Source organism: Manis javanica, chromosome 7 (assembly GCF_040802235.1).
Source record: "Manis javanica isolate MJ-LG chromosome 7, MJ_LKY, whole genome shotgun sequence".
Lineage (NCBI taxonomy): Eukaryota > Metazoa > Chordata > Mammalia > Pholidota > Manidae > Manis > Manis javanica.
In genome coordinates this window covers 89,932,614-89,956,875 of record NC_133162.1, presented here as the reverse complement: position 1 = coordinate 89,956,875, position 24,262 = coordinate 89,932,614, and the positions used below count along the sequence as shown (strand labels likewise).

At 44.7% G+C, this 24,262-nt stretch overlaps 1 protein-coding gene across 16 annotated transcripts in view; it reads right to left on the bottom strand.

The window, feature by feature from the left end:
* The window catches only part of SIPA1L2 (signal induced proliferation associated 1 like 2), a 300,638-nt gene extending 278,012 nt beyond the window's left edge, over positions 1–22,626 (bottom strand). For 12 of the 16 annotated variants that reach the window (XM_073241286.1, XM_073241287.1, XM_037025559.2 and 9 more), the window contains exon 1: positions 21,560–21,695. The gene's annotated coding sequence lies outside the window, so the exon portion shown is untranslated. Of the gene's footprint in view, positions 1–20,779; positions 21,038–21,559; positions 21,696–21,731; positions 21,846–22,563 lie in introns of those variants that run through there. The other 4 variants (XM_037025563.2, XM_037025562.2, XM_037025560.2 and 1 more) reach the window with 4 other exon arrangements.
* Positions 22,627–24,262: the final 1,636 nt, after the last annotated feature.

Sequence of the window (24,262 nt, the reverse complement as noted above, 5' to 3'; positions counted from 1 at the left end):
TGTGGTCTTTTAGGAGCTGGGTGCTTTTTTAACCCACAGAACATACCCAGCATCTGAGCAACAGGAAGCCAGGAAGGTTCTGAACACAGCAATGTAAGAATCGCCCACAGGGCTGGAGGCATGGTGCAGGAGGTCTTTATTCTGAGTCCAGTGGTAACAGAGAACACTTAATGGGAGGAGGGTGCTGTGTCAAAACCACTTCTATGACAATTATTAGAATATTTTCAATTTCTTTGGCATCTCCTCCCCCTCTTCCCATGAAGACTTGACCCTGGAGAAACCTTCCCCCCCTCTAGAAGCGCTCTCTTCCTTCCAACTATATAACCAACAAATCAAACTAAATATCTTATGAATTACAGGCCCATACTCCCTATAGGGAAGCACACTGCATATTTCATGTAACTGTGAAAGCAGAAAAAGATACAGAATTTCAGTTGATGGAAGTGAGTTTATAAGGGTAAAGACCAATATAAATGCTTCCCCATTAATGTTGTCAAAGCATATACATTTCAGAGGCACGTTAATGCAAGATTTCATCAGACACCAATGAATCACCAGGCTAGTTTTCCACCCTTAGACATACATTTATATTTCAGTTCAAATCAAGTAGAGACACCATCCTCAGAATTTATGCACACTTGATGCAGCTGATCAAGTTCCATACTGCTCTTTTGTTCACCACAAACAAAAGGATGTCAAACACTCCCAAACGGCCACAGTAAGCGTTGAAAACCTGCCATCTGTGGCCACTTAGCTGCAGATACTAACCACAAATCCAATGAAAGGCTCAAGAAACACTCCTCTTCTCTCAAAGTTATCCTCAACAGCTGAGTGCTTACTGCTCGGGAGGCTCCCTGAAACCTCCCACACTTCAATTATTGGCCCAAAATTAGCAAAATCAGCAGAGCCCATCGGCAACATACCCTGAGCAGATAGCAGCCAATGAGAGGAAATGAAGGCAACTTCCAGATTCTCAAAATGCCACTATGCTCCTGTTTAAAGAAAAACATTCAGCCTATTCACCCTGAAAAAAATTTCAAGTATCCTATGTTTCAACCATGAATGGTCCCTCCCACTTTTAATTTGTTAGTAGACAGTAACAAATGAAACCCTATCAATAGGTTTTCACCCTTTTGCAGATCACCATTCAAGATCACAAGCACTCCAAACTCAAGGAAAACACAAAGTTTAAATCTGGCAAGGTCCCTCAGCTTAGACTAGCAAGTGAGCGTTAAGTCTTTCCTTTCAAACACCTGAAGGCAAATAAGCTCATGTTCACAGCACATGATGGCTGCTATGCGGTGACCACCTGAAAGGAATGTTCTCTTTGGTAGCACAAGCTATACATCCTTGAATAACTCTGGAGAACAAAAACCTCAGAGCCCAGCCATGGTGGCCACTGGCTCTCCACCTTCACACCCTTGGCACCTGGGGCACTAACCTTGTCCCCCTGAGTCTGGACTCCATCTGCTCCACAGTCTCCAAAGTGGCCACTTTTATCAATCAGACTGTCACTTCAAGAGCCTTTCAAGGTGCTGGCAAATAGTCTATTCAAAGTTCTTCCAGGCGAATGCAGTGTAATGTTAGCTCATTAGAGAGGAGAGGAAATCACAGCACAACTGTTTCCTTATGATTTGCCCAGTGACCCTGGCACAGCTCCTCTTGGAGCGGGAGATGGCCCCTGAACTCCAATGGTACTTCCTTGTGAATGGCATGCAGGCCAGAGCACCCTGCAGACACTCAAAAGGTTTCTGCTCCCGAGAAACCCTCTGGCTCCTGAATAAATGAGTAGCATGATTCCATTCATCAAGTGTCTCTTACGCCTTCTATTATGAGTCTGAATTTTAAGAGACTAGGTCCTTTATTACATCCCCTAATCCATGTCCCTAGTAACATTTCTTTCAGTTACAGAATCTGTCTGCAATCTCATTATTATTAGACTTAACCCTCCACTCCTCCACCCAGAACTAAACTGCACTTTAAGGAGAAAACAGCACTGCCTCCAACTAAAAAAAAAAAAAAATCTACTGAAATTAGCATCATTAGAAGATCTACTGTATTTCCAGAATCAAAGTACCATAAGAGCAACAACCGTGTCTGCATACCCACCACAACCCAGTCCATCCCCAGAAATGTATCTGGCACAAAAAGCATGCAGTAAGTCTTTGACAAATGAATGCATACACCCACTATGTAACAGGCACCACCAATGACATGCACTAGAACAGAAGCACGTGGATGGTCAACTACATCAATGCCCAGGACCCCTTAAAGTTAGGTGTGGGCAGGTCATTTAGCTCTCAGTTGTAAGCAGAGGTGATGCGGACCCCTTCTGGGATCTTCAGATGACCACCTGCTGGTGTTCCCTCCCTTTTCAGCCAGGCTGACATGCTCCGCAGTCTTCCACCTGAGGCCAAGGCTCTGTTGTGGAGCAACATGGAAGGAATCTGGGCCCATGAGTGTGAGATGGAGGAGAGCAGCCTCCCGCCTAGACCTCGGACTGTGGTACAAGAAAGAAGTCAACTTCTGTCCTGTCTGGACACCACATTTTAGAGTCTTTTTTAGAGCAGGTGGAACTCCCTAATCAAGACAGCCCTACAGAAAAATCTTCACACACTGACAGCACTGTGTATACAAAAAAGCCTTTAAACCAGCACTGCTGAGAAAAATGCTTTATTGGTTTTGCTCATGGCTGGAGAGGGTTAGCAACTCAAGGTGTTATGGAAAATATTGTTACAGAAAATACTGGAAAACCTGGACTGGGTCACTGACAGAAGAACCTAGAGGCACTTGGAGGTCTTGGAGTGTTGAGGTTTTATTTCACACTGGTGGGCTCAGATGGGAGTAATCTCCCCAGGTCTGAGCCCTGAGTATAAGTAAGGAGAGCAATTTATATTATTTTGATATGTGGCATTTCAGCATGCGCAGGGCAAAAGAGGAGCCTGGAGGAGGGGAGGAAGGAGCTGGGAGTGCTTTGCCAACTGGAGGAAAAAAGCAGTTTGCTGACCTTGATGGCTGTGTTGAATATTTTCCTTATCACTCTCCCCTCTGATGCCCCTTTAAACATGTCGTTTTAGGGGCATCATCTTTATGGTTTATGATAGGGTTATAATAGCTTGTATTTATACTTTTAATTACTTTGAGCTAGGAGATTTTTCCTTGTGACTTTTTCGTTAAAAGTCACTTTGTGAAGAACACAAATGATTATGTTTTTATGCATTTGTCTGTATGGGCCTTGTGTGTACAGGTTGAAATGAGTCCTTCAGATTCTTGATAAGCCTGTGCTTAACAAAAATACTCAGTTTTTTTCAGTCCTAATTTACTTTTATACAGCTGTGCATTACACTCAGGCTGGTTTATTTGAGTGTGAGAGGACAGGTGCTAAAAGTGTAGTTGGGCCACTGAGGGCAGCTCTCTTGGGTAATGACCATGCACTTTATAACTTTTGTACAGTTAAACATTATACTGTACTTTGGAAATGCAGGCTGAGACTTGAGTTCAGCTAGGAGAGACAGGTAAGCACAGCAAAACAACTTAACGATTACCCAATAGACAACAGAAGGGCAACTTTTTGAGGAACAGTTTAGTCAGAGGGGGCAGCAGCAGAGAGTTTAATGCCCAGGATGAGAGATTCCATTCCAGCGAGGGCCAAGATCCACAGCATGCTGGTGTTCATGGGTCAGAGGGTAATTGTCAGATGTGGAGGTGGAGGGATTTGGAGGTCTGGCTGGGCTTTCTACTGATGTATCTTTGTCCGGAGTATGGGCTTTTCTCACTCTGGAATGATGGACCCACAGAGTGATGCCTGTAACTTTGAGGGTAGTAGGAGTAGTTAGAACAACATTGTGGGGCCCAGTCCATTGAGGTTTGAGGGGGTACTTTTAATTTTTGACTCAGATTGAGTTTCCAGCCTGGAATGTACTGGGGTGCCTAAGGAGATCAGGGCTCTTTTCTTTTACTGCAGCTTATTTAGGGTAGCTCTTTAGGCTTGGAGCTGTTCTCTCATTCTGTTATTTCTTATCTGGTGTAGGTTCTCTGGGAGGCTTCCTAGACACAGGGGATGGTGTCTATACACTAATTCAAAAGGGGAAAAGCCTCAAGTCCCGGGTGTGCAGTGAGCATGCAGGAGAGTCAGGGGCAGTAGGTCCGGCCACGGAAGGCCAGTTTCTTGGTAAAACTTAGCTAGGGTTCCTTTGATGGGGTGTTTATTCATTCCACTTTCCCTGAACTTTGTAGCCTGTATGCAGTGTCAAGTTTCCAGGTAATGTTGAGAGATTTAGTTAAAATCTGTACTGCATCTGCTACAAAGGCAGGTTAGTATTGCTTTTTGAGGAGGGCTTCTAGTTTAGTTTTTCTTAGGTGGGTGAGCTGATGGTATTTGCTGACTAGATGCCTTCTGGTTGCAGTTGGGACAAAGATGTGTCTGTCAGGCAGCAACCATCACCAATTTTTTTTCTTTTAGTTAGGGTGGCTCCTTCAGCCATGGCCCAGTCTTCCTCTTTTTCAGTGTACTTGGGTAGAGGGGCCTCCACTGGGGGCATTAGGGTCATGATGAGGGAAGGAGCTTTATCTGTTTTTTATTGGCCGCTGTTTTAGCTGCCTTATCTGCCAGCTGGTTCCCCTGTGTTATAGGGTTGTTTTCTTTTTGGTGTTCTTTGCAATGCAGAATTGCTACATTTTCTGGGAGCCAGAAAGCCGTGAGGAGTTTTAGTATTGTGCCAGCTGAGAGTTGGAGAGGAATCAGTGTCCCTGTGTGTTTAAGAGGGACACAACAGTATGGGGGACCTTGACATTAATTTTTTTGTCCCAGAGTAAGTTTATCTGCTTTTTTAATGAATAGAACTGTGGCTGTCAGTGTCCTGAAGCAGGGTGGCCATCCTGTCTCAATAGGGTCTAGTTTTTTTATCTGACAGGTATGCAACTGGCTGCTGCCAGGGCCTAACAATTATGTGAGAACTTCAGGGGCTAACTTTTTTCATGTATGAAGAGACTGAAGGGCTTTTTTGTAACTGGCAAGCCTAGGGCTGGTACCTGTTCTGAAGCAGCCTTTATTTCCAGGAAGGTGGCTCTTGCCTTTTTTGCCTAGACAGGGGTTCTCGATATGAGCCCCCCAACAGGAGTCGGTAGAGGGGTTTTGCCATTGCCAAGAATCTGGGAATTCAGATTTTGCAGAGCCCGGCGGCCCCCAGGAACCTTTTATGCTTTCTTCATCTGAAGCTGAGCTAAGGAGATAACGACCTTTTTCTTCCTCAGCCCTAATGCCCTTTTGCCCTGGGTGAGGAGGAAGCCCAAATACCAGGATTTGGTGCTGGCATATTTGTGCCCTTTTTTATCCTAAGTCTGACAGGAGTTGCAGGAGGGCTTCTGTGCCTTTTGCACAATTTTCCTGGGTGTCACTGGCAAGGAGGAGGTTATCTACACACTGCAGGAGGACGCAACACATGGCTTCCCTTGGAAAGCTGGCATGGTCTGCGGCCAATGCCTCTCCAAAGAGAATGGGTAAGTTCTTGAACTCTTGTGGAAGCTGCGTCCATGTTGACTACATCTGCTACCACGTATCTGGTTCAGTCCATTCGAAGGTAAACAAGAGCTGGCTTTGGGGGGCCAGCCAGAGGCAGAAAAAAGGCATCTTTTAAGTCTAGGCAAGTGAACCATTTGGCAGACCTCGGGATCTGGCTGAGGAGAGTGTACAGATTTGGGACCACTGGGCATAAACAAACAGTCACTCTGTTGATGGCTCACAGGTCTTAAACAGGCTAGTGCCCTCCTCCTGGCTTTTTGACTGGTAGAAGTGGGGTGTTCCAGGGCCACTGACACACAGTTAGCATGCCTGCCTCTTTGAGTCGGATCAGGTGTTCCTGGATGCCTGCTCTTGCCTCTTGTGAGAGGGGGTACTGCTGCTGTCTTTGTGGCTGGGCCCCTGGAGTCAATTTTACAATGACAGGAGCTCGGTTATGAGCAAGTGAAGGTGGGTTGCCTTCAGCCCATACTGAGGGGAAGCAGCTCTGAATTCAGGTGGGCTACTTGAGAGAGTCTGGGCACAGAATAGCCTCCCCTCCTTTTCCCTGGGTGTGGCTACTGCCAGTACAAGGGACCCTGGCTCTTCTTGGCCTGGGTTTAGTTTGAGGCTGGTGCATCCAGTCGGTTCAAAAGTTATTTGGTCTCTGAGCTTTGAGAGTATATCTTGGCTGAAGAGGGGAACAGGGCACTCGGGCAGGTAGAGATACTTATGTCAGGCTTTGGAGCTTCCAAGTTCACACTGGCGGGCTTGGCAAAAGTGTTGCTGGACTGCTTATGTCCCAGTGGCTCCGAGAATAGTTGCAGTCTTTTTACTGAAGGGACTTACAGGGAGGGTGACAACAGAGTTTTCTGCCCCTGTATCAACCATAAAAGTCATGTGTTGTCTCCCCATTTTCATTTTGACTGTGGACTCATGGGGGCCAAGCATGAGAGAGCCTAGTCTTTGTCAATCTGAGTCTGCTCCTGCCAGACTAATCAGCCTTTTCATGTGAGGATCCTACAGTCAGTGACCAGGCTTTGGGGTTTTGCCTCGGTTGGGGCATTTGTCCTTCCAGTGCCCCTTCTCTTCACAGTAAGCACACTGGTCCCTGGCTAGGGGCGTCCTAGGCTTTCCCCCTCTTGGCGACTGGCTTTTTTCTGCCTTTTGGTCATCTCTCTTTCTTTCAGGGCAGCTGCCAGGAAGCTGGCCTTTTACTTCATTTTGCTTTCAACCTCTCTGTTGGCCTGAACTTCTCTGTTTAGATATACTTTGTTGGCAATTTCAATCAGCTGAGTGATATTTATCCCAGCGAAGCCCTTAAGTTTTTGGAGCTTTTGTCTGAGGTCAGGGGTGGCTTGAGCTATGACTGAGGTGTTGACCATTTGCTGACTCCCTGGTGACTCAGGATTGAAGGGGCTGGAGATGCATGCAATAAGCTTCACACAGTCTTTCATAACAATCCTCAGGAGTCTCTCCTGGTAGTTGAGTAACTGAAGATACTTTGGTCATGTTCATAGGCTTTTTGGACCTGGCTTTGATCCCCTAGAAGAGGGCATCCTGATATTGGCAGATCTGGTGCTGTCCCTCAGGGGTGGTGAAGTCCCTCTTGGGGTGCCTCTCAGAGACAGCAATTTCAGCCCATGCACCCCAATCAATAACTCCAGCTGCCTCCTCTCTTCCACTGTGAACAGGATGTAGAGAAGCTGTTGGCAGTCTTCCAGGTCAGCCAATGGGTTTAGAAGAAGGATTCCATTAGATCAACCAAGGCTTGCAGCTTCTCTGAGTACGACGGGGTGTTGTGTTTCCAAATGAGGAGGTCAGTCGTGGAAAAGGGTTGGTAGTAAAGCATGGACCGGCCTGGCTGGATGGTCCCGTTCCCATCACATCGCTCAGCTCCCGTATCTCTCGCACCAGCATCTAAAGGGCACCTGCACCTGGCCGAGGGTGCAGTCTGGCTGCTGGTCCAAGAGAAAGTGGGTCCACTGGTTCTGGAGGTGGCAGAGAGGCCAACGGCGGCAGGGTGTCTGGGACTGGGGAGATGGGTGCTGACGGCCTTGGAGGCACATAAGATGGGGGCAATGTTAGCTCTTCCTCTGGATCACCAGCAAAAATTTTCAGAGGCTCAGGCTTCTGCTGATTCTTTGCACACTTCTTTGTTGAAGCAACTAAGACCCTACCCTGTCCCTGCCTGATGCAAGCAAACCGCACCCAAGGGGAAAGAGTCTGGGCAACTCCTAACCAGGAGTTAATGTATGGGTACTGGTCAGGATGACCTGGATCTCCAATGATGACCCGCCAGACCTGACAGACTGTTGGGACATCTAGTGACCCTTCTGGAGGCCACCCTACACTGAAGGTGGGCCATTCAGATTCACACAGGGCTTTCAACCTGTCAGGAGTTAATTTCACTCCGTAGTCTTCTGAAAATCCCTTCCTGAAATTCTTGATCATAGTGTCAAGGACTGTGGGTTTACTGTGCCCTGACCCCATGATGTGTCCATGGACAGTGCCGCAACAACAGACAAGGGGGGGGGTGCCTCCTCTAGAGAGGAGACCAGTCAGATGCCCATCCACTCACATGCCTCATGGAGACTTTGGTCAGCCTTGACTAAGGTGCACCTGTATAAGTCCTGGGCCAGGTGAGCCGAGGCTGAATCACTGATATGTCATGATGGCTGACCATGAATGCGGATGACGGCCCACTCAGATTCCATAGCACAGGCCGTGGAATGATAGATTCAGTGCAGACTGAATGACTTCAGACACCCTGCACACTCACTCACTCACACACACACACACAGAAAAGGGTTTAAACATTCCCCCCCTGGGAATGTCTACCTGTGAGACTTCTAAGAAGTCTCCAGGAGGTGATCAGGCTCCCCATCTACCCCAACAGGTGGGACTGGCTGGGTCAGGTGCTCCAGGGCCCTACCGAATTTGACGTCAGAACCAGGTCCTAACCTACCTAGCCTCCTTGAGTCTGGTGGTAACAGTGGGACAGGAACAACAGAGCAGGGCTGGCCCAGGGCGACCAGGTGGGAGACTGCCGAAAGATCAGGCAGGGCGCACCTTCTCCGTTTCAATGTCCTGTTCCTTCACTGCCCCGCTGTTGCCCTAAACTGGTGGCAACAATGGGCCAGCACGGTTGGGTTTCCCGGTCAGAGAACCAAATGTTACGGAAAATACTGAAAAAACCTGGACTGGAGCACCGACAGAAAAACCAAGTGGCACTTGGAGGTCTTGGAGTGTTGAGGTTTTATTTCACAGCGGTGGGCTCAGAGGGGAGTAATCTCCCAAGGTCTGAGCCCTGAGCACAAGCAAAGGGAGCAATTTATATTATTTTGATATGTGGCATTTTGGCATGTGCAGGGCACAAGAGGAGCCCGGAGGAGAGGAGGGGGGAACTGGGAGTGCTTTGCCAACTGGAGGAAAAAAGCAGTTTGCTGACCTTGACAGCTGTGTTGAATATTTTCCTTATCAAAAACTTCAGTAACAGCAGGCATAGCAAAGGGGGCGGTTCATTGTCTAGAATTTTATTTTAAGTCAACTAGGATTTTATTTTGCTAGCCATTATTCCTCAGCAAAGGCGATTTGAAAGTCTCCTGAATTTTAAGTTTAATTGGTTAATCTCCTCCATACAGTGTCACAAAACCAGTCATAGAATTTTAGTTTTACTAATTATTGCATTTAACTAGAAATTATTCCTCAGAGAAGCCTTATATAAAATCTTCTTTACCTTTAAATCACAAAAGAATGGCTTTTGCAAAAAGAAATAGATGTGTTTTCTTTTACCTCAAATTTTCCAAGTAGCACACACAAATAAACGGAAAATGTGCCAGGGTCCATCTCTTCAGACACAAGAGAGCTCAGGTGAACACTAAGAGCTGGACCCAGCCAGCTGGCCCTGCGGCAAGGCAAGTGTTAACAAACTAACAAAAGAAGCACCTGGTTTACTGAATATGTGGGTGAGAGGTCAGAAGAGAACCAGTCAGAAAATGGCCAAACCGTATCCCTGTTGGGAATGGGGAAGATGAGACTTCAAAATACATAAATACCTAAAAGAAATTTGCTCCTAAAATCTCTTGGACAATCTGATCCTTGAAAAGGTGTGTGACCAAAGTGAAGCCCCATCCAGTCTGGCACTGGAATGTATTCTAAAGCATATAGCAAAGTAGAAAAACATGCACAGTGAAAGCCTCACATAGAAGAATACCCACCTGCTGTATGATGCCATTTACAGGAAGTTCAAAAACAGGCAAAAATTACCTATGGCAAAGAAAAAAGAAACAGGAACAGTGATTGCCTGGGTGGGGGCAGGCGGAGGTAAGGTGAATGGGAAGGGGCACAAGAGAACTTTCTGGAGTGACAGGTATATTCTAACAGAACTATGAGTTGCGTGGTGTGCACATCTGTTCCAGCTCAGAACGATATGCTTAAAATGTATGCATTTCACTTCATAAATTTGACTTCAAAAGAGACATGAAACATTTTAAACTCATTTATGATAGGCATGCTGAAGTGTTTAGTGGTGAAGTACACTGATGTGTGCAACTTATTTTGAAATCACACCCCCAGGGAAAAACGGATTGATGGTCAAGATGGGTACATGTTTATGAAGCAATACAGTAAGATGGTAATGCTTCGTAGAATCTAGGTGGTAGGTAGAGGGGCATGCACTATACTACCTAACGCTTTCCGCTCATCTCTCTGTTTGAAAATCTGCACAATCAAAACTCGAGGAAAAGTATATGGTAATTATGTTAAGATCTCTTGTTTTGGAGTGTAACCGAGAATGCAGATCTTACCCAGTCCTTGCTATTATTTCATGTGATATAAAATGAAAGTGAACTGAAGCAACAGTGCACAGCAAATTAATGCACATCCCAGAGACCAGCCCCACATGGTGGACAAGATGCCCTGGCAGGGTGAATTCTCACGTGCCACAGCCACACTTTCTAAGGCTGCCTCAGTGCACAATTTTGATTATGCAGAATAATTTTAAAATAAATCACTCTGGTAAATCAATTCCCCAAAGTTATAAATTCCTAAATATAAAGGTTTAAAGCATGTGACCTTGAATTGCAAATATAATACTGTGTGTACATTCTCTCGACAAACAACTGAAACAGATGCAGTAATTTTATATCAAAACATTGTGGTCAAAAGGTATAAATTTCCAGTTGTAAGAGGAATAAGTCCTGGGGATGTCATGTACAGCACTGTGACTATAGTTAATAATCTTGTATTGCTTATTTGAAATCTTAGTTCTCATCAAAGAAAGAGATACATGTAACTATGTGTGGTGTTATGTGGATGTTAATAGATGTATTGTGATGACCATTTTGCAATATACACAAATATCAAATCATTATGTTGTTCACCTGAAACTAATATAATGTTATAGGTCAGTTATATCTTAAGTTTTTTTTTTTTTTGAAAAGCACATTGATAATGTTCTCCAAATTTTTTTTTAGGTTTATGACACACTCAAAGTTTCAGCAAATTACACTGGAAAAAAAAAATCAGATTGGCTATCTTACTTGATAGACAAGTTAATCACCACTTTGAAAATACAATCCATCACTCTCCTGTCATGTTTCATAAAATCCATTTTTTAAGTTGCAAAACCTAAATCAGGCAAGGGGATGAGTTTAGTCTTAGGTTGAGTGAGTTGATGGGCACAGTACCAGGATCCAATCAACAGTTGAGAGATGGTTCCATCTTTCATTCCATACAGCACCAGGAGTGTCCATGCCTACAAGAGCCCCTCAATAAAAACTGAAATCCCAATCATTTTCCAAAGCCTAACTCGGGTTGCACTTTCTCCACGAATATATACCCGACTATACAAATCCACCATATGCTCAGCAGCCCACTGAGCCTTCACTCCCCAGGGCTCCCAGGTACAGGAATCCTTCCTGTAAGGCACAGCCATCAGCTAGCCCAGAACACCCAAAGGAGAACGGGGAATTAGCCCATCACCCAGCAAGGCAGCTCATCTCCCTATCACTAGGCCTCGCTGTTAAATCACTCTCTTAAGTTTCTAAATCTGTAACATGAAGACATTTGATTGGAGGATGACCAGGTCTCTATGAGGCCTGGACTGCTCAGGGTGGGTCGGTGTGCTGGCTGTGCCAGATGGCTGCCAGGTGCAGAGACAGGCATGAAGGAATAGGCCCCTGCCCTCGGGGGTCTCACACCCTAAGCACCCCTGCTACCTCAGAAATCTTAGTTTAAAGAGACCTCAAGATTGTGGGGTCCCACAGCCTCAATTTAAAATTGGGTTATGCTCACTGCCCAGGACACCAGTGGGTTAAACAAAACCACAAAACAACCTCTCGCCTCCTCCTCTGCCTCCTGAAACAGCAAGCAGATTCTCTCTTTTGCTCTTCCATACAATGCCGAGTTGTTTTGACAGAAGTATTATCTTTCTCCTTAGCTTTACCTTTCCCAGAAAAGGAGAAGGTAAAAGTCGAATTTTAAGCCAGCTCACCAACAAGAGAATCTTGTCAATGTGCTGCTCCACGAAGATAGTGGCCTCTACTTACCCTTTTCCTCATCCTTGTTAGGAAAGAGCATAAAACCTAAATGTGATTATTCCTACCAGATGTTTAAACATTTCAACAGTAAGGTAGGTATTAACAAAGGGCCACGTGGTGGAAGATGCTCAGGCTGAGTGGGGGTGGGGGTGGGGGAATTAGTAAGGGCCTGGCTATACCTGTTTGATTTGAGTTTTTTAAACCTACCAATAAAATTAAGACAAATACTAGCTTGGATTAACACATAGTCTACAGGCACACACCTGATCATCTACAATTGCTCTCTTACAACACTAAACTATGTTTTCTACCTTTATCTTGCATCTACCTACCACTTCAGCATTTTATTAAAAATAAAAATAATAAAAAATAAATTAAAAAAATAAAGAAATAAAAAAATAAAAATTAAGACAAATTTAAGGGGAAAATATAACTGGCTTAGGCGACGCCCGGGGAAGAATGTGAACCCTGTAGTACTCAGCCCAATGAGGAACCAGGGGAGGGACTCGCGCACTAGGAGATAAATTACTGGCGCCAAACTCCCCAGGTGTGCCTGCTCATCAGACACCTGATCTTGCAAGCCTCACTCCACCGTTCTCTGTGTCTCTGTGTTCACTTATTGAATTTGGACCAGTGAGTGTATTTCTCACACTCCTCAACAAGGAATGTGGACGTGGGACATGTACTCATTGATGGAATGACCGACAAAATCCTAAAATTAAAGGTGGCATCTCCTGAAACCCTTCCAGGGCCTTGCTCCTCCCTCAATCCACACATCCGTGTGCTCCACACACCCCGCTCTACAGCTCAGCTGGAGAAGAACTGAGAAGTTGGAAGCCAGACTGAGGGCACGGATTTAGAAAACTCCACGAAACCAGACGCACAGCAATGGCAGTCATCAGACAGCACCCAGCTTTCAGTGCCCTAAAATTAGCAGTCGGAGCAAAGTAGTTACTGCAAAGACTGCATCAGAGCTCTTCTGACTGGCTCACTGCCAGTTTTAAACAAATCGTCCTGCTTTCTCTACCAGGGAAACAATACTTTGGAACGGAGCCAGCTAAGCATTTCAATGAAAGCTCCAATTCTAGCTTTGCTATTAATGTTTTATAATTCAATGACAAGGTGAACAAAGTCTGCATGGGCTACATCAGCAAGGGGGTTATTTTCTTTGTTGTAAGCCCTTTTTCTTTGGGTGAGTAAAGTACTGGGGATGAATCCTTTTAAATGTTTAAATACTTGAAATTTATTTAGAGATTCACATTCAACTGGCTTACACAAAGAATATGCAAATCTAGCAAAGTATAAATGCAAAACAAAAATTGTTTTTCCTCTTATATTTACTTCTTTTAATCTTGGCAAAGACTCAAGGGCTAGAGAAATGTTCTCCCCATGATCACAGAAGAGCCCACTCTCCCACAAAGAATCGGAAACCTGATTTACTCAGCAGAACTGCTACCTCACTACAAATTACAAAATTTCTAATTAATAACAAGTGCCCCTGGCTGATAGAGCAGGGTATGTTTCAGACTAGAAGAAGCTTATTAGCCCAACCCTGGGCCACCATTTCCCCCTTTCTGGGGCAGTTAGCTGCGTAATTCCACTGTTTTCATATGCAAGTACCTTTTCTACTCACTCCCTCCTCCTTTTATGACTGATGGAGACCAAGCGTACCTCCCAAAGCAGCTGTGGAACCCAGGAAAGAGCCCTGTAGTTGGAGCACAGAGACTGAAGCTAAAATTCAGAAAATGATGCCCTCTCTCATTAAACCTTAGTTTTTGCCTCAGCAAAAGGAGATAATTCCATCAGCCTTAGAAGGTTCTTGCTACGTATGTGACAGAACATAAATGACCAGGCCCTATAGCTGTTTTTAATTTATCTTTCAGAGTATCTCTCCCAATCCTTTGTTCCGCTCCTAAATCAAAAACATTAGCCTCTTGCACTCATTCTTGTCATCATTTAAACTTTTTATGTGGAAAAATAGGTCCATTATTCTAGGCAATGACTTATAATGACCCTCAGAAAATAAAATCTGATGGTAAAGAAGGTGGTTTTACTATGATTTAGGCTCATCTCTTGGCCTTGCTACATCTCTCATTACAGCAGATACACAACCTTAATACACAAATTTAAACAAGTAAGAGTTAGAATGCTTTCTCCCTGAGTTCATATAATATAGGAATTAGTACTATGTCAGGATATTAAAGACTTCTACCTGTGAAATTAAAACTAGGCTCACTGAGCAGCTACTCTATTTAAGGCATAAATAATATTCTAATGTATTTTACAGTCCTCAAATTAAAAGTACTAAATCAACAAGAAGTGTACTATATACTACTGATGGGATTTTAAAAAGCATTATTTCCTGTAGAAATTATCACCTCTAATGGACTGAGAGATTAAAAAAAAACTAAAGGTAAAGGTGCACAATTCAGAAACCATTCCTTTTTAGTTCTCTTTATTAATGAGCCCAAACCAGGCTTTCCAAATGGACTGCAGCCTCACCTAGTTCCAACAGGGCTGTGTAGTTGTCCATTGGGACCAGACTTTGAACCCTGGGAAAGATGTAAAGCCTTGCTCTCTCAGGAAAGGAAGGATCCCCATGGGGTGCCACACACCCCAGGGGTGCACCCTCTGAATGGGCTGTGAAGGCCCTGATGTCTCAGATGGGAATCTGCCATTAACCTCTTCAGAAACTATCTTCCCATTTTACCAGGTCTGTCTCAGAGTTCCATCACAGACCATTTCAAATGCTCCAGAAAAGATACAAAATGAGGTTGCTCCATAAAAGATATAAAAGGTTGTTTTAGATAGATCATTTACAATAGAAATAGTCAGAACTTTAAGGCAACACTACTTAGTTCAACAAATGCAAGGTACCCAGTTCCTTCATGTTTAAACCCATGGCTCTCAATCATTCTTTAACAAATATGTATTTGCTAAGAGACTACTATGTGCCAAAAACCATGGAAGTACAGGGAACACAGCAGTAAATCAGAAATGTCCCGGCCCATGTGGCACTTATGGTCTATTGAGGTGAGACAGAAGATAAACATACAAAAATGAATACACAATCTAACAGCAATAGTAAATGCTGTGGATTACAATAAAATAGAATAAGGGGTTGGAAAGAATGCAGAGGCGGCAGGCAGAGTGGGAAGTGCTAGTTTAGTTGGGTAGCTGCAGCAGGTGCTATGGCTTGTGGCTCCCTTTCCATTTGCTGCCCACATGCTCCCTCCAGAAGCTAGGATATTAGGCATGCTAAACTTCCTCCCCTTAAGGGCAATTGTGTGCTTTAGGTCCAGCCAGTAACACACTGCCTATGCTAGAAATTTCTAGTTTTAAAGTTGTTCTTACTCTTAGAAGTTTCTGGGTGACCATATGTTTAGTTATGTCCTATTCTGTTGGTGGGACTGGTCTGTAATGGTCTGAATCTTCCTAAACAGCAGAGTGCAACTGGAAACCTTCAAAGGAAAACAGTCTCCCCCATTACATTATCTGTGCCCCCCCAAAAAAATAAAAACTCTCCAACTAAGTAAGTAACCCACAAGAAATTCTCAAAGAAAACAGGCCTCAGTAAAAAATGTCCTCAGAAAAAATACAAATACAATACAAAAGACCTATTAAAGGTAGAGTCTTCCTTAAACTTTCCTCACCAGATCCTTGCAGGACTCAAATTGTTTCCAGTCATGAACTCTAACCAGAGAGGGTGGTAGAGCTGGGGTATCTAGAATGGAGCCACACATTTCAAAGGATAACAAGAGGACCCCTGAAGTACAGAAGAAGTCCAAACCTCTATTTACTTTTAATATCCACCTTTTTAAAATCTGTATTTTTGTATTTTTTAACATCCATATTTTAGCATGGTGAAGTGACATATATTCATATAATATATATCGTATTTATACACATATGCACACACACATATATATACAGACATATGTATTAGGCATAGGTATACACAAACTGACATTTAGACAGATGATTTTGTATAGATGGGATGTACACTGTAAAAGTTTAGAGAACCTACTACAAAGATAATAATTGTTCTTTGGATTAAGGCATTAAGCATTCAAAATAATAGCCTGTCTTTTATGAATAACCAAAAGTATAATTCCTAAGATTACTTATTAGAAACTTCAGTACAAAGAGGAACTACATCTCAGAGCTACTCCTGAGCCACATGAAAATCCACTGTTCAACAAGAAACCATTAAATGCATGTTCAAAACCTCTCTAGCAAGCAGGGAAAGCAATCATTGTACTGACTACCATGTTACTATGCCCTAGACATTACAGTCAGAAATTTTTTTCAAGTCTACACAATAATTCATCTCAGCACACCTAACTTTTTGTTCACCTAAGAGTTCTTACTTTCCACAGTAGCAATTATTAACACCAGGTCTTTACCCAGGCTTTTTTACTTGCAAGTAACTGAATACACAACTAAATAGCCTACTTCAGACTAATCTGATTCCTTCAACAGCTCAACTAACTGGGAGCTTCTTCCAGCAGATTTAGCAAATATGTAAAAGTGAAAAACATGGAGTAATCTTACTGTCAGAGAGAGCTCAAGAGATCTTTTACAGCTAAAATGTTTATGAAATAGGGAAGAGTACCAACTAAATAAAACACTGGGAAAATGGGAAAAGATGATGCTTCTCTTCCCCACTATCTGAAAGCAATTCAAAATAAAATAATACCAAGGAAAAAAATAAGTTTAAGAAAAGTCCAATGACATTCTGATTTTTCCCATAATCTTTTCAGTGCCTAAGACTTTCAGAGGTCACTGATCACCGCACAGCCCTAGTTTCTCAAATATTTCTTAATCATCAATGATGCAGAGCATGGTTCTAGTTAGTAGGGACACACTAATAATGAACTAATTTCTTTCTTAGAATAACTTGGCCAGTACAACTAGCAAAGAAGGTTTGACAAGCTCTTTCAGGAGATCTGTGTGAAAAAGGCAGACCGGATGTAGGCTCGTTGTAAGAAATTAATGTGAATTAGTTCTTAACTGTAACCAAAAGAGTGTGACTCCTTGTAGACCTAGAGGGAAGCTTCCAGAGACAGGATTCATGGTTCCACCAGGTGAACAATTTTTGTCAGTGACTTACATAAAGATATACACAGGCTATTCTAATATACATACAGCATTTCTTTGGGAGGGGCAGGCAAAGGTGCTCAATAATAGAACCAAATTCCTAACAGCACCAGGGGAAGAACCAGCTACAATAAAACAAACTGAAGCACACAACAAATATTAGGTCTTGCAATGACATTAAGACAGGAGAAAATGCGGTTTAATGGGTTCGGGGTTTTAGTATACTAAAACTGAGTCTGTGTAGCATGGCTATCAGAAGAGCAAATGTAAAACTGGAGGGTATCAGAGCAAGGAGGACAGACAAGCTGAAGGAAGGACTGCTCCTCCAATCTAGGTGAAATGGAATGAGGGGACTGCATTTCTGGGTCCTACTCTGATAGGTATTATTCAGTAAGTAACTGAAATACCTCTACAAAAGGGTTTGTTCTGCAGGCCACTAAGGGAATAGAATTCAAATAAACAGGTAGAATTAGATTACAATTCTATAGTCAAAAAAAAAAACCCACTTTCTAGGAATCAAAAACATCAGAAAGGTGGAGCTCTCCTCCCCTCCCAGCAATGTTCAGGTATTGCTGGAGACCACCTGCAGAGTATACATGGGAATCCAAGCACCAAAGAAGGATAAATTGGGCAGGCCAGTGATTTCCAAACCCTGGTCCTTAGTGAAGTTTTGACTTGTCCATACAAAAGGGAAGAGTGTCTGTGTACGGAGGGTATACATGCATGCATGGGATTATTTTAACAACTGCTCTCTGGAAGGGAAGAATCTTCCTTTAGCCTCTCTGATACATGCATATATCCATATTCTCCCCCCACTGTCACTCCTCTTTTTTTTTTTTTTAGTGTTTCAAAGGATGTTGATGAAATGCATTGATAGTAGATAGTAATTGCTGTTAATTTTCTATAAATTCATGTTGCAACATCAAACAGTGGCAAATCTGGCAATCCCTAAATTTGCTTTGTTTTTCTTTTTTAATTTTACAGGTAGATACAAACAAACAGTATAGGAACAACATGAAGGGATAACCTTCTTTCTTCTCACCCAACTTGGCTATACAATGTTGTACCAAAAAAAGAAAAGTAACAAGGAATTGATAAATGCGAAATCTCTCAACAGAACTTCTACTGAGGGTCATACCTGGCCCCCTCCCTCTTTGGAACCAAAGTTCATGAATCAAGTTCAAAAAGATCAAGATAATTTCTCTCTGAAATTACAAAGCATTTAAATTCCTATCACATTGTTAGCTCTCAAAAGGAGTCACAGCTACGTCATTGGAACAGAAAAGCAACTTCTGAACTGTTGATTTCAAAGTTGAAACCAAGTAATGACAACTCTCATGCATGTTCACATACAAACTTACTATAAAGCAAGGAAGAGGCACAATCATGAAAAAACGTAAACTATTTCAACCTGTCATTTTTTATTACACTAATGCACTTATTTTAAATGTTAAGGAAACCTAAAATTTTAGTGCTGAAAGAGAGCTTGGAAATACTTTTCCCAAACTCATTTGTGACAGGCAGCAGAGGCCGGAAACTGGAGGTTCCTGTCGCTGCTGCCTAATACTCTTTCTGTTCTATCATCCCACAAGGGATTTAGGCACACAATACAAGTAGAAAAATCTGTGACATGGCTCCCTGTATCTTTAGGACAATACTTTGTATTTCATTCATGTTCAAAAAGAAAAACTTCGCTTTTTGGTTAACAATAAGTCTAAATTTTCTTCAAGTTCAGCATGTCTTTGAAAGGATTTGTAACCCTAAACCACCACCATAAGTAGATAGTAGATAGTAATTGCTGTTCAAAGACTCAGTGCCTTCCTCAATCTCAAAAAAAACTTTCATTTACTAATTATGGCTGGGGGGCAGGGGCCTGTATCCACACAAACACACAGTTCTTTGCAAAGTATACAGTAAACACAACGCTAGTCTTGATAACCAAACACAACACTTTCAAATCACTTTCAATTACGAGGCAACAGCCCTTTCAGGGTTAGCTCACCAGTGTTTCCTCATGTTCAAAAATAGATTTTCAAAATGGGCAACCCACTACTCCTTTTGCCTCAGGTAAAAAGGTTCCCAAGGTGAATAGGTGTTTACTAAGCTCAGGTATCAAGAACCCTTCAAAATACCATTCCATCTTGAGGGGGAAAAAGAATACCTACAAATATATACTATACAACTGTAACTATGCGAGGCATCATAAAAGCCAAATCATGATGTTCTGATAATTCCCCTATTACATTCCATAAAATTAAAGCTCTGAGAAAGGCTAAGGTTTAAAAACATAAAAAACCATTTGATGAAGAATATACACTTAAACCAGCTGGGAAGAACCTGCAGACAATACCCCAAAGCCAGCAGCTCTTGCTCCATACCTGTAATTTATCTCTTGCCTTATTTTTGGGACCAAATGCTTACACTGCTTCTTATCCAAGTTCATTTCACCCCATCTATAGGTAGCATGTGAGTACTGATAAAAGCTGTTTCTGACTTCATTTCCTACTTCCCAGATGTTTGCTAGAGTTACTGTTTTTTTCCCCTTCAGCTATTTATGAATACACTGTAATTTAGAACAAACAACTTCAACATGTCACATTTTAAGCTGGGCAAGACACACAAGAAATGACAGCTATGAAGATAATTTCAAGATATTTCTCCAACTTATAAATAAGTGTGCCTACGTAGGCAATGTTTGGACAGGCTGCTAGGATCTTGCTTTATAAAAAAAGTACTTAAAACATGTAATTGATAACCTCTACTGCTGAAATACCCAACTACATACAGGCTACTGAACATCTCAAAAAGGTGTTGTGCTTAGAAATGAAAAAACAAATTATCAGTTGGAGAGAAAGATGTCCCCGACACTATCCTTGGTATGAATCACGCATATACATATATTTCAACTACATCTTTTCCCCAAAAGCATCATCATTGGAATCTTAAGGAAGAAGCAGTATTATTTGTAACCAAAACTCAAGAAAGATTGCACTTTCTCAATCTTGTATTTTATACCTCTCTGAATCAAGCAGTGAACTAATAAATTAAGCAGTAAACATTATGAGTGGAAATGTTGTCAAAACAGAATTACAAACCTCACTGTAGAACTTTGAATTTCTCAAATAAGCCAAAACATGAAACAGACATCCTTAAATCAGTGGCTAAAAACAGCAACCAAGTTGACTCTTGAAATTCATCTTTAGAAGTGCCAGAAAATAGTAGGCCACCTTTTAATATCTGCATAAATATTGGTTTTATGCAGAATGTATTTCAAAAAAGGCAACAGTTTTGGAGGGTCCCCCCCATTACTAATTATAAAACTGGAAAAATTACAATCTGAATTGCAGATAGGCAACTCAAAAGTGCAGTTTACTAAATGCTTGTCATAAGAAAGCCATCTAGTGTTAACATTTAGAAATGAAAACTGCAGACAAAAGAGGCGAAGAAAAATCTGACTATTTTGAACTTACTGCTCAAACCTATGAGAGTCACCAAGATTTTTTTTTGGAAGGCCAACCTTATCAAAACCAAGTCTAAATCTAAACAAAATCCAAAACATCTATAATCTTATTTTCATCAAAATCACGTTTTAATGCCACAAAGTTCCATGACCAATGCACTTCATTTTTACAGTACTCACGCTGGAGTCATCTTGGGCTGAATTAATTTAACTGAAGCAGGTTAATGATGACAAATACCTCCCAGAGGGGTAATGCCAAGTTGTTTTCTCTTCCCGAAAAGCATCGGCTCGCGCTTGTCGATGATGAACCGAAATTGATTCTTGGGTTTGCCGCACAGTTGAAAATTAATCTGTAGGTACTCGTGGGTATATTCCCAGGACATGGCCAAACTAGCTTTAATAAAGGGGTTGAGGGGGAGGCCAACAGGCCCCGGGCCTCAGGGTGGAGCGGGGCCCGGAGACGCGAGCGCCGTCGGGACTCCGCCGAAAGGTCGGACTCGGTGAGCAGGTCGCTAGCCGGCGCTCGCGGCGGTACACGCAGGACCGGCCGCGGGGCGCACACCCTACAGGGGGAACGGGCCCCGCAGCAAGTTCAGCGAGTCCCCCGCCTGCGCGCCGAGTGTACGGAGTCGGGCAACCTTTATCTCTGCACTTAGGCCAGTCGTGCTGGAGGTGCTGGGCACGCGGAGGAGGTCCTCGTTCGTGCTCGAGTCCCCAGGACGGGAATAACCTTTCCGCTGATGAATAACTTTGAGAGAACCAGAGGCGGCCGCTCCTCTTCCACCCGGGGCTCCGAGAGCCCACGCATCTGCGAGCCGGACCCGCCCTGGACCCGCCGCTCAGGGCGCCCGCCGTCAGCCCCGAGGCGCCCCCGAAGGCAGCCCCTGCACCTCGGGACAGACCTCGCCGAAGAGGCTCCAGGCACCCGCTCAGCAACTCGTTCCCCCACCCCACACGCACCTCGGAGACGCAGTCCGCCGGGACCCGCTACAGCCCGCGAGCGCGCGGCGGCGCGTCTCGGGGCCGCTGCTTCGCCGCCAGCCGCTGCCCGGGGCTGCCCATCGGCCCCGCCTCCGCCCGCGCCGCGCTCCGGCGGAGGCAGCCCGGACCCGCCGGCTGCGGCTGGACTTACGGCCTGCGCTCGGGCGGGTAGCCGGGCGGGGACGCTGAGCTGCTCCTCCTCCGCCGTCCTCCACCCGCTCCGCCGGCTCCTCCCGGGCTCCGGTCTGCCGCGCCGGGTCCCGACGCCGCCGCTCGCCCGCCCGGCGACGCCGGCCCCCGCCCGCCTGCTCGCTCGCGGCCTCCCATTGGCCGCCGTCCGCAGGCCCGCGCGGCCCCGCCCCGCCATTGGGCGCGGGCGCCGTCCGTCCCGCCGCCCCGCGAGGCTCGCGGCGCAGCCGGTGCGCGGTTCCCGGGCCCAGCGGCGCGTCCTGGAGTGTCTCGGGCTCCCTTTCCCGGGAGGGGGTTGCGGGCGTGGGGGCGGCGCCTAGAGACTTCGAGGGAGGTGTAGCCTACTGGGCCCGCACTCCGGTGGAGCCGGCGCTGTCCTCCTCGGGACTCGTTTTCCTCTCTGGCTGGAATAAGTTAAAAACCCCGAATCTGGCCCCGAGCCGCCCCCTTGCGCAGTCGCGACCCCGCCCGGCCCTCCGCTCTCTGGAGTTGGGAGAGACGCGCCCGTCCGGCGCTCGGGTTCCCGCGTCGCAAGAGCCTGAGTGTCGCCGGCTAACGAGACCCAGACAGGTGCGGGCGCTGCGCGGGCACCTGTCCCGACGTCGCAGAATCGCCCGGCCCACGACCGCCCAAAGGGCCGCATCGCCAAGTACGGAAGCAGAAGGCAGAAGGAGTGAGGCCCTACTGTGCGGCGGCCTGGAGGGCGCCTGGACCGCCCGGGAGGCGCCCTTGCCCCCAGGGACTGGGATGGGACGTTGCATAGAGAACCCGTTTTTATTTAAATTAATACAAACGTTAAGATGAAGTCAGATGGGTGCCGGCCCACGGGAATGCTGCGGAGAAGAGACCTTCAGGAGTCAGGAGGGAGGCGGCTGGGGGAGGCACGCAGTCCACATGCTCCCCGCCCAGCCGTGGGCCTGCCCAGCCCTATCAGTCCTCAACCCAGAGGAGCCACCCTCTTGGCACTGGCTCCACCAGGAAGAATGAACTTCTTAAACCCATCTTTTCTATTTTTCTGGGAGAAGTTGATCACCAGGAGGAAGCAGTACCTGAAACTGTTCATGTGAAATGCCTGATACTTTAATTGGTTGCCGAAAGATTAAAGGACCTCCGGAGACACTCAAGCTAGATTGGAGTTGACACAGCCTCAGTGGTACAGTGGGAGTCACGACCTACAAGCAGGAACAGACTGGCTTCGGTAACCTCTGACGTACCTTCCAGCACCACTATAGAATTTCCTGAGCCGGCTTGACCCTGGTGGAGCTGCCTGGGGTGCGTTTCCTGAGCCTGTATTCAGGGCTTTCAGTTCCTCCCTTTTTAAAAAGGCAGAATTCTTCCTGGAGAAATAATGTTGTCTGTACTTCCCTATCACAAACACTCCCTAGAACAAAATCCTGTGAAAAGCTAGAGGCAGTCCCTCCCATAATATATTTCTTTGCTATCTAAAGCAAGGGCACATTGTGATATGAATTCGAATCATTTATATCTCTTTGTAAAATACAGGTATCATATATGGGAATGGGTATGATAAAACATGTCAGAGAGCAATTACTATAACATGACAAAATTCATGAGTTCTCCATGTTTTGGTGGGCTTCCCAACCGTCACCCCATTAACAGTACCTACAAGATTTATCATTTATTCATTCAACAAACATTTATGGAGATCCTGTAATGTTACAGAAGGTGCTAGGTGTTCTGCATATAAAAATGCATGGGACAGAGGCCCTGCTCTTCAGGAGCTCACCATCTCACACATATCAATCATACACTGTAGACGCTCTGTTATAGGTATGAACAGAACCCCACAGAGGCAGCCATAGGTGGGCATTCCCTGGGAAACCTAGGGAATTCTCCCCTAGGGAAGGATATACTTCTTAGTAACATGTTATCATAGTACTTCTCACACCTTGTGTAATTATGCATGTTTCATTGTCTTTCCCATTCTTCCCTAAGAGCCATGAGGAAAAGAGCCACGTTTTGACTCCTAAAGCAGTGACTGCCTGAGTCAATGGGTTGTCACCGAGGTGGCTCTTGCTTTGGCAGCTGCAGCTGTCCCTTGTCTTATAGATGAGAAGGAACCTTTGATGTATTCCTTAATGTCGAATACATAATGATCCTACAAGGGAGTCTGGCCAGATAATGTTAGCTACAATTCTCTTCTTCTCCCACCTTACCATCCCTCTTCCTGTGTTTTACAAACTAAAACTGAAATATCCTGAGCCCTCTGGCCACTACCAAAGTCGGCAGCATTTTTTTAAATGCTTACAATTGACAATGCAGAGAAAACAGTTGGGTGTGTTTGTGAAAGTCCATGAGAGTTTCTGACCTTCCCAGAATCCCAAGTCACATGCAGCCCTCCCTCCTCAGAATGTTCCAGGCTTCAGGAAACCTTTATGAGCCCCTTTGCCATGCCAACACAGTGCTGGATGGTGGCGATATAGCCCAGGGCAAGACTCACAAGGCATCTATCTGCCTTGGGATGGATTGTGA